At 50.5% G+C, this 14810-nt stretch overlaps 1 protein-coding gene across 11 annotated transcripts in view; it reads left to right on the top strand.

Moving 5' to 3' along the window:
- The window catches only part of ATP2B2 (ATPase plasma membrane Ca2+ transporting 2), a 365479-nt gene that overhangs the window by 229555 nt on the left and 121114 nt on the right, over positions 1-14810 (top strand). Inside the window, exon 1 of one of the 11 annotated variants that reach the window (XM_013054555.2) lies at positions 2056-2144. The exons of the other annotated variants lie outside the window; for them this stretch is intronic. The gene's annotated coding sequence lies outside the window, so the exon portion shown is untranslated. Of the gene's footprint in view, positions 1-2055; positions 2145-14810 lie in introns of those variants that run through there. 11 annotated transcript variants of the gene reach the window in all.

Below are 14810 nucleotides of genomic sequence, written 5' to 3'. Positions count from 1 at the left end.
TTCCTCACTGTGGTGTGAAGGTTTTCACAGTCTGGCCACTGCCCACCTCCGAGTTTGCCTCTGCTCACTGCCCCTCACTTACAAGCCCCAGCCACACTAGCCCTCTTTGGATCATTAAAACCACCCCCAGCTCCTTCCCACCACCGGGCCTTTGCCCTTGCTGTTCCTTTGACCTGAAACACACTGGCCTCAGCTCTCTGCACATCCACCTGGCAAAAGAGGTCCCCAAGCAGCTGGTCATAATGTCTTATTCTCTTCACAGTGCTTTGCACAATCCATCTTTCCTAGCAGAGCAAGCACAGTGCGCCTGTCATGCAGTAAGGGCTTACTAAATAGCCACGGAGTGGATAAACCTGGGAACAGCAGAAGGGGCCCTAGAAGCAGGAGATCATGGAAGGGAGAAGGACACCTGACCGGCCAGCAGACAGGCACATTAGAGGACCAGGAGTGGTGGTCACAGGACTGGATTCTGGAATCCGACTGCCTTGGGTCAGGTCTTGCTTCAGCAGCTCCCCAGCAGAGACCGTGGCCAAACCATGTAGCCTGTCTGAGCCTCAGTGTTGTCCTTTGTAAAATGGGATTTTACATCCCACATCCCCACCTACTGCTTAGATCCCTGAGGGATCACCAGCTCACCAAGCCTACACATAGGGTTATTGAGATGGTTAAGGAGGAGAGAGGGTGCATGGAGAGTTCTCAGGACCTTGTCAGTGCTCAATAAAAGGTGACCAATACAGCTGCTCAGTAAGACTGTGAGTGGCAGACTTCACATGTGATGCCAGGGAAACAGCCCTCCCAGTACTTTAGCTCAGAGTCTGATGGGGGAGATGGGCACATGGCTCTGTCAGTGGTTCCTTGGGACAAGGACTGAGCCGAAGGTCTAAGCCAGGCCCTGTGTGAGCAGAACAGTAAGTCTGGGGAGACTCTGGGAAGGCCTCTTAGAAGAAGTGACATTGGATTTGGGGGAGACAGTTTCCTTGAGAGAATATTTTGAGTCAGCAGCCACTGGCCCAGGAACAAGAGAGGAGGGAGGTGTGTTCTGGCTGCTCAGCTCCCAAAATAACCCAGATCCGAGGGCGGACAGCCCAGCAAGCCCAGGAGCTGCCACGGTGCCCTTCCTGGCCAGGTTCCGGTGACCTTGGAGCAGTCCTTGCCCTGCCCTGTGCCCCTAGGTGGCAAGAGGGACTGAAGGCGGAAGGCCCTGGACCAGAGCTCCAAGCCCTGGCCAAGGGGGCTGGGTGACCAGCAGAGGCACCAGGCATAGCCCCTTCTCTCCTCCTGCTCACAGGCCCCTGAGCTACCCTGTGACCAAGTCATGCTTACATTTTGGCTTCTGGACCGGTGGCTTGACCTCCAGGGCCAAAGAGCTCCATCCCTCCCTCTTCCTCTCCCTGTGTGTCTGTTTCAGTCTCCATGCCTTTCCTCCTGTTTCTCTGGTTCTTTGTCCCTATATCCCTCTCCTTCATTTCTTCTCTCTCCCTCTCTCCATCACTCTCTTCCCTCTTGCTATCTACCTTTCTCTCCCTCTTCTCTCTCTCCCTCCTCCACCTATTTTCCTCCCCTTCTCCCTCCCACCCCTGGCTCTCAAGTTCCCTCTGTCTTACAGCTTCTCTTTCTCCCCTTTCTCTTTCCCTCCCCCTACTCTCCCTCCCATGAGAGGCGCCCCAGAACAGCCTGTTTCGGACCCTTTAAGACCAGATCACAGGCTCCAGCACCACCAGCCCCCCACCCAACACATATATACTGGCCCAGCCTGGCCCGGATCCGGGATGAGGACAGGATTGGCCAGAGAGGTGGATGCTGACAATAATGCAGATTGTGGGGAATGGAGGGAAGGGTCCTGTGCTCCCTGCCACCCTACCCCCACCTTCCTTCACCCCCATGTCAGAGCTGGGGGCCAGAAGGAAGTCCCTGTTCCTTTTCCTCCCCTCTGTGCAGCTGCTGGGCTCCCCGGGCAGGCAGACAGCGGGTCGGGTCACTGGGCCCATTCAGCAGAATTATAAATAGCAGCTTGTGCCCAGCCTGGCCCACAGAACAACCACGGCCGCCGCCGCAGGGCACCCCAGGCCCCCTGTTCTCCACCCCTCCAGCCATCCCTCTGAGGCAAGTCCTGCCCCTCCCCTGTGCTGCCAGCAGGCCCCCAGGTCAGTATCTGATGTGCTGTCGCCATGGCAACCTGCATGTCCCCAGCAGGTTCAGGTTGCGGGAGGTGGGGGGTGTGGGCAACCCAGTAAGAGGTCCAGTGGCCTGGAATCAAAGGTCACTGCTCTATGCTGGGGCTTGCTGGCTCTCTTGGGGACTGGGGAGTGGGGCCCTATCCCCCAGAAATCTTACCCTGCTAAGGGACATGGGGCAGAGTTGTCTGACCCTGGGAGGCCTAGCAAAGGGGCACTGCCCCAGGCCTCTGCCAGTGAACTGGGCACAGTGGATCAGCCCAGGACTTAATTTCAGAGAGATGTGGGTTCAAATCCTACATCCCCACCTACTGCTTAGTTCCCTTGGGACCACCACTTAACCCTCTGAGGGCAGCATCCTCAGTGTTGAGACAGGAAGCATAATACCCTCCCCTCGCTGAAAAGATCAAAGACAAACCAGCTATGCAGTCCTTCAGTGCTCAACTCATACACTTTTTGTCCCTGGGGCCACTGCAGGGCCAGGGTGGATCTTACAGACTTAAGAGTCACACTGACCTTGGTTCCTGTCCAGTCTCTGCCGTTCCGCAGTTAGATGATCTGAAACAGGTTGCACAATCTCTCTGAGCCTCAGTTTCTCCATCTATAAAATGGGCATAAAGTCAGCATCTACACCTCACTGCATTGTTCTGAGGATGAGTTGGGCTTCGGAGGGAGGAGTTGTTGGCACAGTGTTGGGCACAAAGCGAGTGTCCTGCATGTGGCGGCTACACTTGCCATCATTTTCTGGACTTCTCTTCCAACCTTCCCAGCAGAGATGCCCCTGCTTCTTTGCTAACACTGGTCACATCATGCCACTCCCCTTCCCTCCCAGGTCTGTCTCCCCATCTGCGAAATGACAGCAGGACCACTCAGGCCCTGCCTGTGTCTGAGATTGGTGTATATCGAGCAGCCCTGCTGGGCTGGGCTGTATCTATTATTATTTACTGACACCCTCACCGAGTCCTGTCCTCGACACCCGAAACTGGAGCTGTCTAGTTGCCTGGGAACCAAGGTGCCAGCTTGGGAGGCTTGGGTGTCAGGGTGTCCAGCTGCAGCCCCCTCCCCGAAGGCTGGAGGTCCATCCATGGGCAGCCAGGGAGTGGGAGAGCTCTGGGCAGGTGCCCTTCCCTGAGCTAGCCCACAGGGGACCTCCTCTTCCCCTCCTCCCTGCCCAGGTCCAGCCTGTCTCTGAGCCTACTCTTTCAGAGTAAAGGGGGCCATTGGCCTGGGATATTTTTATAGGTGGGGCACGTGGTCAGGCTCAGAGACAGAGAAATTGGAGCCTACTCACTCGGCGAACTGATATGGGCAGCTGTCACTGTCACCCTCTTCCTGGAAGCCAGCAGCCCAAGTTTGTCCCAAAGCATGAAGAATTCCCTGACCCGCTCCTAGCACTATCCCCAGGAAGCCTGATGCTACATCCTGGCCTCTAAGTGTGGCCTCTTTTCATGGCCACACTTAACAAATCCTGTCACCTTCATGTTTACTTGGATGATAACCTGTTTGCCCTCTTCTATTTTCATTCATTCATTTTACTGAGCGTTCATCCCAGCTCTATAGTGTCCTGCTTGAGTGACCTGGGGCAGCTTCACCTCTCTGCCTCAGTTTTCTTTTCTGCAAAATGGGGGTAACCAGAATACCTGCCTCAAAGTGTTGTGGTGTGGATCCAGCAAGACGAAATATACAAATGTGATGTGCCAATGCTTAGCATGAGCTTGGCACATAGAAAACGCTCTGTGAATGTTAGCTTATCGTGATCATTTTTATTGAATTGTTATAAAGCATAGGCACTGTTCCACACATGGAGGGAACAAGGCAAAGCTTTTTGAGAGCAGGGCTGGGTCTGGTTCCCCTCTGCCTACATTGCATCTCACAGGACCTAGCACAGCAGACCCTCAGCAAAAGTTTGCCAAATGAGTGAAGGTGAGAAATGAACTCTTTCCCTTGGAATCCTCTGCTGCCCAGGGCTCTAAGAGCAGAGACATCAACTTTAAATACCTTTTACAACTCCAGGTATTTCTTAGGATCTGTTGTGGGTGTTTCATCCACATTATTACCAGAATGGGTTTGGAATCTCTTTGTAGCTTTTCAGTGTCTGCCCCATGTTTGGGGTAGGACTGGGGAAGGCAGGTATAGGGATAATCGTGGTGGGCTTAAATAACAGGGCAGACAACTGGCGGTGGGGTGGGGATTCAGCATCTATAGGAACCTGAGAGTCAGTGTCTCCTTGCATTGTGCACCCTGGGTGCCCCACATGCCTCACTGTAACCTCAGTCTCCTTGACTTTAAAATGAGCCACCTGGGTGGCTCAGTCAGCTAAGTGTCTGACCCTTGATTTTAGCTCAGGTCATGATCTCAGGGTTGTGAGATTGAGCCCCATATCAGACTCTGTGCTCAGCGGGGAGTCTGCTTGAGATTCTCTCCCTCCCCCTCTGCCCCTCCCCCCATTCCATTGCTGAAATAATAAAGAAAATAAATAACATAAAATGGGTACCCTGCTCCCTCTGCCCCAGGGTCACAGGTGAGATAAAAAGGGCCAAACTGTGAAGAACACTTTCTGATAGCCATCCTTAATTACAACAGCATACATCCTATCCATAGAAAGGAGCTGGGCTGATGGTCCTGTCTCCCCAGGCCTACCACTCATCAGCAAAACCATGCTGGATGGCTGCCAGCCCTCTGAAATGGGGGCCATTTCTAACAGCAGGTGATGCAGCAGGCTGATGGCTCCAGGATTTCACTCTTGACTTCTTCCAAACACAGGAAGGGGCTGCCATCTGCTTCCCACCCCTCATACCCAGGCTGCCAGGGCAGCCAAAGCCCCCGCCTCACACCTGTCAGCAGTGTAGGAGAGGAGAATCCCACTGGGGGTTTCCTTAGTGGATGCTAAAGATGACAAAATCCTGGGAACCTCCTCCAGCCCCCAGCCCCCAGCCTCCTTGGATGTCTGTCACTATCCCTCCACCTTGGATAGGAGGACTACAGGGGCTTTCTCAGTACCCCCAGAACATGATATTTCACTCTTGTGGTGTCTCCACCACAGGGCAGCTCTTGGTTTAGAAATCTGTTGAGTGCCAACATCAAGAGCACAGCCTTGGGACTCTGACCTTTATGTGACCTTGGACAGTAACCCCACCTTGCAAGCCTGTTTCTACATCTGTAAAATGAAGAAAATTAGAGCATCTACCTCAACAGCTGTTAGGGGTATAAGCAAGATCATGGGTGGAGAATCTGCATGTAAGGAGAGACACTTGGTAGTAATAAAACTTAGCTGCTCTTTTCATTATTTTTATTACTGTTACTGCTCCTCACTTATAGTTACTACCATGACCACATCCCTGCTGGAAATGTTATCATGTTTCCTAGCTTGCTCAGAACTTCCTTCCCTCCTGGAGGCCAGTGCTGAGTACACAGTAGGTAGTCAATGCATGCTCTCTGCTCTCATATTCAAACCAAGAACTTGTTGAAGTATTTAAGTCCATGAGCCATGCAATTTTACTCTCTCTCGGCTCCTGAAGTCAAACTATGTGTTTCTAGAACCACTCGACAAATTTCTGTTAGGCACCAACTGTGCCCCCTTCTCTCTAAGGCATGAACAGTCAAGCCTCATGGAGGGATCAGTTGTCTCTCTGGAGAGTGGGGCCAGCATAGGATTCATGAAGGAGCAGCCCTCTGAGCTGGCTCCTGCTCAGAATGAATAAAGGTGAATAAGAGTCCGCCAGGCAAAGAATCAAGAAGAAAGGGAACAGTTTGTGCTAAGGCATGACTGGTGGTCCACAAGGCAGCTCTGAATTGCTTTTTTATTATTAAAACAGGAAAACTTCCCCTCATAGATGTCTCAGGACCCAGAAGGTGACTGTGGCTGATCCAAGGGCAAACCCATGCCCATCAGGGTCGGGAGTGTTAGGAGCCAGAGACCCCTCTTCCCTGGGCCTGATCCAGCATCCAGGACTTATCAAAAGTCAACAAATGAAGGTCTCTTAGAAACCATCTAGTCTGACCTCCTCATTTTACAGATGGAGAAAGTGAGACCCAAAGAAGACAGTTGAGCAGGGCAGATAATGGCAGACCTTATGCAGGCTTGCCCAAGACCTATCCACCCATGGCTGGGGGTGACCAGCCCTGGAGTTACATGTTCTTACAAGATACCCAACTCACAGATTGCCCTCTAGAGATATTTTCTGTAGGACCTACCACAGGCCCCTGAATCTGTAATCTTAGTTTCCTACTTAGGAAATGGAAGTAATCAATGGGTTCTTTATGAACTTTTAACTAAAGAGCATTTTATGTACGTTCATAAAATGCCACTTTGTCATTGCCATCATTTTGTTCAGGATGAAACCTAATGGCAGAGTTACCTGAGAGCTGAAATCATCTGTGGCATGATTTGGGAGTTCAAATTTCAGAGCTACCCTGTAGACAGCCTCAGAGACAGTGACAAGGCGTCTGCTACAGGTTGGCTTTCTATTGTGTTCTAGAGGCTCTGTGGGTACCCTCTCTTGCTACCCACCCACCCCCCAAACTGGGAGACCAAGATAGTCTCAAGAAAGTAATAAAACTCTTTGCCATGACCTGTGGCTTCACAAAACCGGCCTACACACACATGGTCTAGAGTCTTATTTCTGAAATACATACACTTTTTGCATACCTCAACACATACCCTGCTCAGATATGCTCAAGGAGACTTATACACATGCCCTATGCAGCCACAGGCATGCTCCACCCTGCTCTGACACATACAGACACACATCTGTACATGCATGCCTGATTGCACAGCCAGGTACACACATACACAAACACACACACACACTTACATACATGCACCTATGCAGTCATGGTCATGAACTTCCAGTAACAAAGAGGGAACAGGAAATGTCCATTAACTATAAAACTAAAATAGTTGGCACGAAGAAAATTGGACGTCAACCTAAAGAACTTTGTAACCACCAACATTGGCACAGATTATCATAGAATAAGGGAGTAAGCTCCCTGTCAAGAGAGGCATGCAAGAACAGGAAGGACTTGGCACAGGTATTATAAAGGGGCTTGGGCATCAGGTTTTTTTACTTCTTAAGTCCCTTCTAGTCTCTGGATTCAAGTGAGCTCAGGGAATCTGAGCCTCTTCTCATTTTTCTGTCAAGTTTTGCAAATAATGGTGCCCCTTTGGTGGTCTCTGCTCTGGGTATGGTCTTCCTGGGGTATCCCTACAGTAGAGTACAGCATGACTAGGGACCAGCTCCAGGTAGACCTGATGTCATGGGGTATCAGCCTCTAGAGATGAGCACACCAGAGACCCCAAAACCTGGCATCCATTTCATGCCAGGTCTGACCCTACAGAGGGGAAGGTGGCAGCTCTGGCCTTGTCGGTCCCTTGTAACAAGGAGGCGAGGGTAGCAGAAGCCCTCCTCATTTGGGCATTGCAAAGCAGAGGTGTCTGAGACTGAAATATCTAGAGAAGCTGGGAATGAGTAGGGTGGGCTGGAGAAAGACCTCTTAACTTGGAATTGTGTAAGACTTGAACCTAGCTTCTGACTGCATCTGAAACCCAAACCCAACTCCCTTGGATTACACCACTACACAGAGGCCTCAGAGACTGTACATGAGGCATAGAATACAGGCCTAGATCCCTCTCCTCTACAGGAAGCTCCTCAGAGCCATTAGAAACCCCAGGAGGGAAAGAAAGAGCAGAAGGGGCTGGAGAAGGACCTTTGAAAGGCAGATTAAGATGATAGAAGGGCTGGCCCATGCCTCACTGGAGGATAGGGCAACAGGCCCCCAGCCCCTACAAGTTGCCCCAACACCAGACCTGGAAGGAGGAGAGCAGATGGCAAGTCTAGAAAGGCAGAGGGAGGAGAGTCTTTGCAGGCCAATGTGGGAGGTCTCTTGGCTGTGGATACCTTCAGGGTCTCCCGGGGCCTTGGAAGCACTTTGGCTTTTGAGCTCTTTAACTTTCTGATAGGACTTGAACTTTCTTGAGAAACTGGAGGACATAGGCCAGAGCTCAGGAAAGAGGTGGCCCAGGACAAAAATGGGGAGGCTTCAGGGGTCCTTTAGGCCTCCCAGCCCAGCTCTTGGGACTGGAGAAGGGAATGGCACTCAGGGAACATCCTTCCCAAGGATTTAGGTGAGATTCATCCCTGGAGCATCCTTGGATCAAAGGGCTGGCTCAAGTGGGTAGGGCCTGAACCCAGATCAGCCAGCACTCATTCTATGGCCTTGCATGGTACCTTGCACCTCAGAGCCTCCATTCCCCCATGTGGAAGTCATTATCACTCTAATTGATTCTGTGTCCTTCACTGGCCAGGCTCTGGGCTGAGTCCTGTGCCCTGCATGAACTCACATTATCTTCCCAACAACCTTGTAAGTTGGGGGTGATTATCATCCCCATTTTAAAGATGCAGCAACTGAGGCCAAGAGCTGCTTTGGTTTACCTACAGTCACTCAGTGATGGCAGAATGAGGGTTCTAACCCAGATGTCCCTGACTCTAAGCTCCAGAGGGGTTCTAACCCTAATAAGTATGAGACAAATGAAAAGTGACTTAAGAATCCATAGAATGGGGCACCTGGGTGGCTCAGTTGATTAGGCATCTGTCTTCAGCTCGTCATGATCTCAGGGTCCTGGGATCGAGCCCCATATCAGGCTCTCTGCTCAGCGGGGAGACTCCTTCTCCCTCTCCTTCCTGCTGATACTTTCTCTTGCTCTCTCTCAAATGAATAAATAAAATCTTAAGAAAAAGAATCCATAGAAGGAAGGAGATTTGGGGGATAGGAGGAAACTCACAGGAGGAGATGACCCTAGAGATTGTGGGTCTAGGGACCCAAACATGGGGTAGGATACAACAGGCAAGGAAGAGAGGACATTCCAGGTAGGGATTCCAGCCATGCGACATGTGCAGATAGGACTGCTGGGGCAATTGCAATGATTGGGGGTAGAGGAAAGCCAAGCTATACACACCTGCCATGGCCTTGCTTAATTTCATTTCAGGGCTCGGAGCATCGGCAATAGGCCTGTGGCCCTACACAGCTTCAGTGAGGCTGGAGTCCCCTGGGCCTCTGTGCCCCGGGAGGCTGCATTTGCATCTGTCCAAGTGCAGATGGTTGGTGAGTGCAGCTAGCAGCCCCCACCCCCACCAGCACCCCCTTCTGTCACTGGGACTAGGCTGCTCAGGGAGTGTGGTGCAGCGTTATTTTTAGAAGTGGCACCATCTGTTCAAGGTGCCGGGCAGATTCTGTTCATCTTTGCAGTGGCCAGGACAGCCATGCCAAGTCAGAGGAAGAGCTGCAGAGCTGGCCAGCTGGGATGGTCACTAATCAGCATGCCGGCCTGCTTGGATGTAGGAGCCAAAGAGATTCTGCAGGCCCTTGGGGTGTGGGATTCTGGGATCTGGGGTCTGGGTTGCCAGTGTGGGTGTTCTGGAGCCAGAGCAGCCAACACAGAGGAAAAGCTCAGCATAGAGGGGTTTCCAGTATCCCCATGTACCCGACATGATCCCCAGGCCAACCTCCTGGCAAATTCTGGATGCCCTACCCTGACCTCCTCCCTGACCTCCCGCTTTGTGTGGAGAACAGCCAGATGACAGGGACCCTCTGGGAGACCTAACACTGGTGTGGGAGAGAACACAGGCTTGACCAGTGTAATCCAGAACCCAGACACTTCAAGGTATCCCACTGCCTGAGCCACCCCTACCCAGAGCTTCTGAGTCATTGCAGAAAGGAGTTAGGCTATTGATTGTGAGAAGGGATTCTGATGACAGACTTCCTGAGTTTAGATCCAACAGTTATGTGACCCTGGGCAACCTCCTTAACCTGGCACAACCTCTGTTTGCTCATCTGTAAAATGGGATGCTAGTAACAGCTGTTTCATAGGGTTTGCTGCAGACATGTCAATTTGATGCCTGTAAGCCTGTGGCATGCTGTCTGGATGCATTCAGCATCAGTTCTCCCTACCATCTAGCTGACAAGTTTCTACTTCTCAAATGCAGCCTGCATTCTAACATTCATTGTCCCCAGTGTCTTTCCATAGTTAGACTGATTTCTCAGTAGTGGAGCCAACATTCATGGAGATTGGTCCTATGCTGGGGGTTGGAGAGGCCCCATTCTCAGGGAGTTCATGGTCTAGCAAGCGAGGCAAGCTGGCAAAACCATCCCAAGATAGGAGATGGAGAGTACGAAGGATAGAGTACAAAGTCAAGGAACAAAATGCAAGTGATGGGCTGGCAGCAGTAAGGGGACTGAAATTTGAAGCAGAAGATTTGGAGAGAACTTCATGAAGAAGTTGGCATAGGGTTGTGCCCTTAAGAGGAAGGTTTGGATTAGTGGAAAAGCAGATGCAAACAATGCATCTGCACAAGGTGGGAGGTAGGTGCATATATTAGTTGTTCAGGAAATGCAGGGTCCACTTAGACCAGAAGCCAGGGAAGCTGGCTCCAAGCCAATCAGGCAGGATCCTGGATGCCATGGTCATGAATATGTTTTTTCAAATAAGTACCAGGAGAGTCGCCTGGGTGGCTCTGTCAGTTGAGCACCTGACTCTTAATTTCAGCTCAGGTCATGATCTTGGGGCTGTGAGATCAAGCCCTGCATAGGGCTCCGGGCTCAGCAAGAAGTTTGCTTCCCAATCTCTGCCCTTCTTGCTCTGCCCTTCCCCTTGTTCATGCCCGTCTCTCTAAAATAGATAAATAAATCTTAAAAAAAAAAAATAGGTGCGAGGACCCAGCAACGGTTTTTAGTCCAGAGCGTGGTATACTCAAATCTGAGAGGCAACATCTTGTGGTAGTTTTAGAAACAGGTCCCAATTCTACTCCTTGTTCTGCCACTCAGCTTTGTGACCCTGGGCATGATTTTGTTTTACCTCTCTGAGCCTTAGTTTCCCATCTGTAAAATAGGAATAATTGTGCCTACCTCTGGGGTTATTTGGGTTTTATACATTCAGAGCCAGCACAACTCCTGGCATATGGAAGCTGCTCAGTAAATGAGAGTCATCACCAGCATCATTTGGGGGAGACTGAAGGACAGGGAGTGAGAGGCCAGGTGGAAGGCTGTGGATGAGGACCTTGAACCAGAGTCAGGAACCCTGGTGGCATGGAAGAGGAGGGAGCCAGGACCCTGGCCCCACTGCTCCCTGGGTCTAGGTACCTGCTTGGTCAAGAGTCAAGGGTGACCCTGATAGTTAGTTCTGGGACCTAGGAAGGTGCTTATATGTCACAAGTGACTCAGGGTTCACAAAAGGATGAAAACATTAGGAGAAGGACCTTCAGAGGATACATTTGGCAGTCAGAGAAGGTTTGTTCTAGAGCTTGAGAGAAAGGGAAGAGTGGAAATGTAGGTTTGGGAACTACTTATGTTAGGATGAAAGTTGATACCAGGTGGGTGGCATTGCCCAGGGAGAGTGGTTCACTAAAGAAGGTCAGAGCAGGACCATAGGAAAAGGTTACAGTCTATAGTTGGCCCAAAATAGAGAAGTCATGCAGACCCCTGGGCAGAATTGGTCACAGAAACCATAGGAGTTTAGGAGGAAGGGGTGAGGGCCATAAACATGGCAAGGGTTTGAAGACTGAAAAGGGCACTGGAACTGACTGGTTGGAGTTGTCCCCAGAAACCACCTAGAAGGAAATGGCATTTGGAAGGGCAGAGACAAGGAACCAGGGGTGATTTTGAGCCAGAGCCTGGGCGACAAGAACAGGGTAGGGTTCTAGAACCCAGACCTGGAGGAGTATTGATTATAAAAGGAAGAGAACTGAAAGAGAGGCTGGTATGAGAACCCCAAAGTGCTAGGGCAGTGTGATTCCACCACCAGGCTAACTCATCTTTGCAGGCTTAGACCTAGGGATCTGTGCCCCAGAGTGATACCAACACAGGTGGCTCTGAGGGAACCACACATGGAGCAGCCCTCTTCTGGGGTCCCCCAAGATCCACCCAGAGAAACCTTTATCAAAAGAGGAAGGAGGGAGGGGAAACCTTGGCCACAGGGGAGGCAGCTCCTTCTTTCAACTACTCCTCTGGCTTCCTGGCCTTTTGATTCACCCCCTTCAGTTCTGGGGCCAAATCAGAGGCCTGACAGAGATTTCTAGCTCTCTACCAGGGAGACTCCAAGGGAGATAACCTGGGCTAAGACAAGGAAGCCAGTGAGTGTGCAGTCACCAAACTGGAGCAGTTCTGCTTCAGCCTAGAAGACTGGCCATGGTACTAAGACACAAAATCTTAAAAACACCCCCCCACACACACACACACATATACCACTCCCTGCCGGTGATTGCATCATTCTGATTCCCCTCCTCCTTTGAATTCAGAAGTCTTTCTTTTGATTTTTTTCACCCCTCTCTATAAGTTCTGTCTCCTGGTCTCTGCATTCTCAGGCCACACAGAATGACTTTCTTGCTAGCTTTAGTTTTCTTATTCTCTGATCTAGACCCCAAAGGACTCATGAGACTATTCCATAATCTCCCAACTTAGACTCATACCCTGGAAGGTCTGTGAATGAATACCGCATTCTGCAGAAGGGAGAAATTTAACAGAGTCAGACTGAGATGCCACCCCTTAAATATGGTCACAGAAGGAACCAGAACTAGAAGACCATGCACAATGCAAACAAATGAGCCACTAATGCTGAGATTTCTGCCATCAGTGACAGATGGCACTGATGAGCCAAGGTGGATCTTCTGCATGTGCACATAAATGGCCCCCGAGTGGCCCTTTGCACAGTATCATTTTATTGGCTCAGACCTGTCTCAGGACAGCCCATTGCCTGAGAACCTGGCTTTATATATCAGCACCAAATCACTGGGGTTACCTCCTCATGCTTGCTCACAGAGCTCATGGGAAAAGCTCTGTGCCCTCCCTACTCCACCCACACCCAGAACCTCCCCAATCCTGCACTCCATTGGTCAGCACTAGAGTCCTGGAGAGCTCCTAAGGACACATATAACCCTTTGCTCTGTGTCAGCACCATAATGTATGGACAGCTCCTTGGCACATGGTCCTAAAAGCCCACCCCAAATACTCAGTCAGCACCATTGCCTCGGGGACAGCTCCCGGTGTAGACAGTTCCTCTGTGCCTGCCTCTTTGTCAGCCCCTGGTATGGGGGTGGGGGAGGTGCTCTCAGCACCATGACCACATAGACAGCACTCACCCCTGGTCAGCCTGCAGGAGAGGGGGGCCTGGGGTTCTCAAGTTTCCTGACCTCACCCACTCAGTCCCTCCCAGGCACCTACCTCTGTCCAACCATCAATACTTCATCCCCAGAGACAGCTCCCTGGGCCCCATTACTCCGCAGCCAGAGCACTGAACAAGCAAAACCTTGTGCTTCACTATAGGAAGCCAAAGAAAAGGGCAGGAGCCTGGTCTGGTGGAGAGAAGGGTGTTAGTGAGGGGGGCAGGCTTAAGAGGGTCTGCATGTATATGTTTGAGATCTGGCCCTGCCACCCCAACCAACGACCTTACACCAGTAACTGTAGTCTCTTTCTCTGTTTTCTCCCATATAAAATGGGAGTGCCAGCAGCCCCTGTGTCATATGGTTGTTGTGAAGGACTAAATGAGATACCAAACATTAAGTGCATAGAAGAGCTTGTCATGTAGTAGGTATGACCCAATTGTTGGCATGTAGTAGGTATGACCGAATTGTTGCTGTTATCATGATTTTTTTTTTTTTTGTCCTTCCTTCAGGCCTCTGCTTATAATGCATGGGAACAGAGCAGGGTGTGAGAGGGAACAAGGCAGATAAAAACAGGAGAGGACACTGTCACTATAGCTAGTTAGGACCTAGAGAGTAGGCAGTCAGGGCTGCAAAAAGGGCCTTAAGGAGTTCAGTGTAACTGTAGGGAGAATTGTACACGGTGAGAGGTGAGGCTGGGGAGGTGGCCAAAGCATTTTGCTAAAACCAGAGAATGCAGCTGATCTGTCTGACCCCAGGAAGAGCCTCCATCCCCAGCCTTCTCACTGCATGTCCCCTCTTGCAACCCAAATCTCACCTAACACTTTTTTGCCTCTTCTAGGCTTTCTTGCCTCCATCTGCTAGTGACTTTACTGTTTTAGCTTCATCAGAAAACTCTCAAAGATTTTTTTTTTAAGGAAAGAATTCTAAACAAGGAGGACATAAAGGCTATAAATCTTAAAAGGCAGACACTGCCATGCAGAGGTCCAGGGTGGGACAGGAGATGTCAAAGGTAGCAGATGAATTCTGATCAGCTTGTGATTCCCAGGTTCCAGAGCATTTCTCTTTCCTTTTGTCTCCACCCAAGCAGGACTTGGCCTACAACTGGGTGATGCTAAAATGGTCTTCTGAGACTGAGCATCTATCCAACCTACCCACTTACTTTCTAGAAAAGGAAACTGAGGCACAGAAGAGAAAACACTGGTCCAAGGCCATACTGTGAATTTGGTGAAAGGTAATGGGACACAGCGAAAAAAAAACAAAGGCTTTGGACTTGAACAAACAAATTTAAACTATGCCAGATGCTATCCAGATAGCTTTGGCCATCTAAAACATCTTTGAGCCCCAGTTTTCTTACCTGTGAGGTAGGAACAGTGACACCGCAGAGCCCAGGGAAACCGCAAAGCCCTAGTGATTTGCTAGAAATCACTATTTTTTTTTAAGATTTTATTTATTTGAGAGAGTGTGTGCACAGAGATAGAGGGAG

This window comes from Mustela putorius, unplaced genomic scaffold (genome assembly GCF_011764305.1).
Source record: "Mustela putorius furo isolate JIRA1106 unplaced genomic scaffold, ASM1176430v1.1 tig00003850_pilon_pilon_pilon, whole genome shotgun sequence".
Classification (NCBI taxonomy): Eukaryota; Metazoa; Chordata; class Mammalia; order Carnivora; family Mustelidae; genus Mustela; species Mustela putorius.
This window is presented reverse-complemented; position numbering and strand designations above follow the sequence as displayed.